Source organism: Chrysochloris asiatica, unplaced genomic scaffold, assembly GCF_000296735.1.
Source record: "Chrysochloris asiatica unplaced genomic scaffold, ChrAsi1.0 scaffold00444, whole genome shotgun sequence".
Taxonomy (NCBI): domain Eukaryota; kingdom Metazoa; phylum Chordata; class Mammalia; order Afrosoricida; family Chrysochloridae; genus Chrysochloris; species Chrysochloris asiatica.
In genome coordinates this window covers 871,358-875,709 of record NW_006408962.1, presented here as the reverse complement: position 1 = coordinate 875,709, position 4,352 = coordinate 871,358, and positions in this window count along the sequence as shown.

Here is a 4,352-nt window from a genome sequence, read left to right as displayed (position 1 = left end):
AATATTATTAACATATATAACAATTAAAAATTAAACAATTAACTACTGAACTCATATACAATTTCCAAATAAAAGATGTCTCCAATTTTCAATGAATAATCCAGGTTTATTTCTTTGGATATGTTTTAAATATCTAATGTTTTAATATCAGTTTAAAACTTGGCACAGTTCATGAAATTCCTGATCAATACTTGGAATAATCTTCAAATTTTGGATAATAACCACTGATGAGAAGTTTTCTTTCCATAAGGATATGGTAGCAAATGGCAGAAGGTATAGGAGGAGACTTCAAAAAGTTCATGCATAAATGGAATTAAAAGATAATGGGATTTTTCTATCAGCCTTTTGAAGTCTCTTTTCTGGCTGTTAACCAGATAATTCAATTTATTTGCATCTGAACTAAGGGTGTGATCTTACAGAAAAAGAACAAAAAAAATCCAAAGAAAGTCTAAGAATTATATGGAACCATTAAGAACCATTCTATAACAGAAAGAGACAAAAAAAGAAAAAAAAAGCATAGAGTAAATTGATGATTTATTGGAAGAAAACTCTGTTAACATCACAAAAAATGACAAGACATGCATTGAAGAAGCTGAACGACCCCCATATAATATATACACGCCATTCCAGACCCTCCCCCCCTCAAAAAAAAAAAATCACCAAGACTTATCATAATCAAACTTTCAAAAACCAAAGACAAGGAAAGAATTTTGAGAGGAGCACAGGAAAAACCTACCGGGAGAACCAATAAGACCAACCTCTGATTTGTCCAAAGAAACCTTGATTTTGTCCCTTCAGTTGAGTCTGTTGAAGGGAACTAAATGTCATTCTTTTAAATTCCTTATCAGGTAGTTCCATTTCTTCCACAGAAACGTCTTCTAGCTCTGTATTTTGGTCATTTGCTTGAGGCACTTAGTTTTATTTCTTCATACAAATGGAAATTATCTGTTTTTTTTTTTTTTTTTGAGACAGTGTAGTGTTATTGCACTTTAATTGATGATTTTGTGTTGGTGTGTTCTTAGGCACTCACTACTTGTCTTCTAGGGTGTGTGACAGAGTATGTAAGTGTGTGCACAGTTCTCTGTTCACTGCTCATGTCATTCTGTTCTGATGGGGTTGACTAGTGTTGGTTGCTTTCTATCAATGATCAGGTATAGGAGGAGTAGATAGTGGCCCTTACACCATAAATGCAGCTGAAGAAGGTATGGATGTGTCTGGGTTGCTGTCTCCCCTTGGGTGGGACAACCCCCCCCCAAAAACAAACAAACAAACAAACAAACAAAAAACAGAGAGAGAAAAGAAAATGATAAAAAAAAGCAAGGTGGAAAAAGCAGGTAAACAACAGCTAGAAAAAAATAATTTAATAGCTAAAATGAAAAAAAGGAAAATAAAATAAAAACAAGTGTTGAGAAAAAGAAAAGAGAAAAAGGGGGAAAACGCAATATGCAGAACTAGGGAAGGTAAAAATAAAAGAGAAAGAGAACAGTAAAGTATAACAAAGAGGAGAAAAAGGAGAAAGAAGGGATGGGAGAAAAGAAAAGAGAAACAAGAAAAGCATAGGATGAAAGGATGAAAACAACTGAAGGGAAAGAAAAGAAAAACAAAGAAAGGAGAGAATTGGGACAAAGGTTGGACGTAGAGAGGTGAAAAGTAGTAGGCAGTGTACTTGTTATGGGTTGACACCCTCTGCCAATTTATGTGCCCCCTCTGTGGGTGGAGTGGGGAGAGAAGTGAGAGGGAGGAGGAAGCCTGGTCCCAGGCAGGTCTAGATGTTGTCTGGGGTCAGGGTACCTGATGCAGAGTAGTTTGTGTCAGGGTGCTTGTTCCTGGAAGGAACTCTTTCAGGCCTAGAGAGCAGCTGGGTTAGAATGACTGGTTATGGAAGGAGTTTTTGGCCTGTCAGGCAGGCCAGGACCAGCATTGTGTGTTCTGCTCCTCTGATGATGCAGAATTCAGACTCCTGTAGACATGGGGGAAGTACACACATATGGCTCTGACCTTAGGCAGAACAGGGGCTGTGCAGGACAGGAAGTGTCATTGGCCAGTGCGTGGGTGAGGGTGGGGCTGGCTATGCTTCTGGTCACCAGGAGGGTTTGGGGAACAGGGGAAGATCCCACCTTTCTCATTGCTAGTTGTGGGAGTGTATTTGCGTTGCCAGGCCAGTGTCTTGGAGTATTGCTTGCAAAAGTTCAAAACGGCAGCGCTGCATCAGGCTGTAGGGACTGAAACTTTACTTGACCAAACTTTAGTATGGCTTCAAAAATTATCCAAAAACACCTAGGTCTCTGTTTATCTATAGCTTGACTAAACCCAGCTGCCAGGAAATATACAAGCAAAGACATTTCCCCTAAAGGTCATAACAATTAGGTTAGACCGCCCTAAAGCATCATTGGAAATACCCCACACCTGCAAGAAAATGACAAATTGATGGCCAGAAACAATCCACGTAAAGGTCAGAATACTTACTTTATGCTAAAATCAATCAGCTTAAAGGTTAATATGTTCAACCAATTGCAAAATGCTTATGCACTGTTGCCGAAATCTGCCTTGTGTAACCCTATAAAAAGTAATGAAACAAACAGATAGGGGTCGCCTTCATCTCCTAGTTTCAGGAGTCCTTGTGAAGGTTGACCCCAACGCGTTGGCAAATAAACCTCTTGCTTTTGCATCGAACTCGAGTCCTGTTGATCTTTTTGGGGTCTCCTAGCAGATAAGGCCATCTGGGGCCTAACAAGGCCAGCTAACAGTTCATTTGTCTGTCTTCTTTTTTTTTGCCACTTTTGTTCAACTTCTCCTGATCAGTATTTAATCCACTTCTTTGAAGTTTAAGGTTCCAGAATTATCATTTGTATCTGTTTCATTTGGTCTTGTGACTTTGTTATAGAGACTCTGGGTAGCATGTCTGCCTAGTCTGTTGGATGACTTCTCTTAAATCTGAGTTTTGAGAGAGTTTAAAAAGTTAGTAACCGGTGAATCTTGAAAGTAAGAGTCAATCACATACTTACAATTGTTATATCATTTCATAAACTCATGATGAGTTTTCTTTTAGATAGCACATGCATTCCAGTATGAAATTGGTGGAGGAAACAGATTTAATTGTTAGGTGAATGAGAAATGGACGTATATAGTATTAAACCAGAGAAAGTTGGAGATTTATTTATTATAGCAATTAGTGCTGTAATACATATAGGTTTTCATCTCTTCCCATTTTTTTCATGGTATAAATTTTTAGGCCTCAATTCTGCTAGTTAAAAAACCTAGGCTATTGCAAATTAAAGACTTTAGGTTTTGAAATTTGAAAGTATGGGAGTCCTGGTGTGGCACTGTAGAATAAGCACTGTATTGCTACCTGCAATATTGGTAGTTTACACCCATCAGCCACTCCTCAGAAGCCCTATACAGGGTGGCTATGAGTTGGAACTGATTCAATGGCACTTAACAACACAAACATGCGTTTCAAAGGCACTATTCCTCTCCAGTGGGAGCACAGTGGCTGTGTAGGATATGAACTGGACTGTGAACCACAAGGTCAGCAGTTTGAGCCCCCTAGCCTCTCTGCAGGAAAAAAATGAGGCTTTCTGCTTGTGCAAAGCTTTAAAAAGCCTCGGAAAGCCTATGCAGTGTTGCTGTGAGTCGGAACCTACTCGATGGCACTTAACAACATTCCTCTCCTGAGACAATGACTTTGGCTCTAAAAAAAAAGTATGAGACAATATGGGATATGGGAAGGGGCAGGGGGAACTTTGGTTAATATCGCAAATATTATTCTAGATCACCAGAATATAAATTGGCCTTCAAGATTTTTACATACAAAAAATAATAGGCCAAATATTTTGAAGAAAAAAAAAAAAAAAAAAGAATGAATATAGGGAACCCTAGAACTATCATTCAATTCAAGTTTTTTATTTTGCAGATTAGGTCCTAGTGTGGTTCTGTAGGCTAACCCAAAGGTTGGTGGTTCAAGCCCACCACCATCTACTTGGAAACCCTATACAGGGTGCCTATGATTTAGAATTGGCTCAGTATTAACAACAACAACAATAGCATTTTACATATAAAGGAGTTGAGGCCAGAGAGATGAGGGCACTTATGTAAAGACACGTTGCTAGTTGTTGGTAGAACATAGATCAGATCCCTCATCAAATGACTGGCTATTCTCTGCTTGTCCTCTCAAAAGAAACATTCTGTGTTTTTACTGAGTGAAAGATTAAATTATTTTCAATGTTGTTTAATCAGTTCTGACTTAAAGTGACCCCGACGTATGTGAGAACTATGCGCCATAGGGTTTTCAATGGTTGATTTTTTTTTTTTTTTTTTCAAGTAACTCAGCAAGCCTTTCTTCTAAGGTGCCT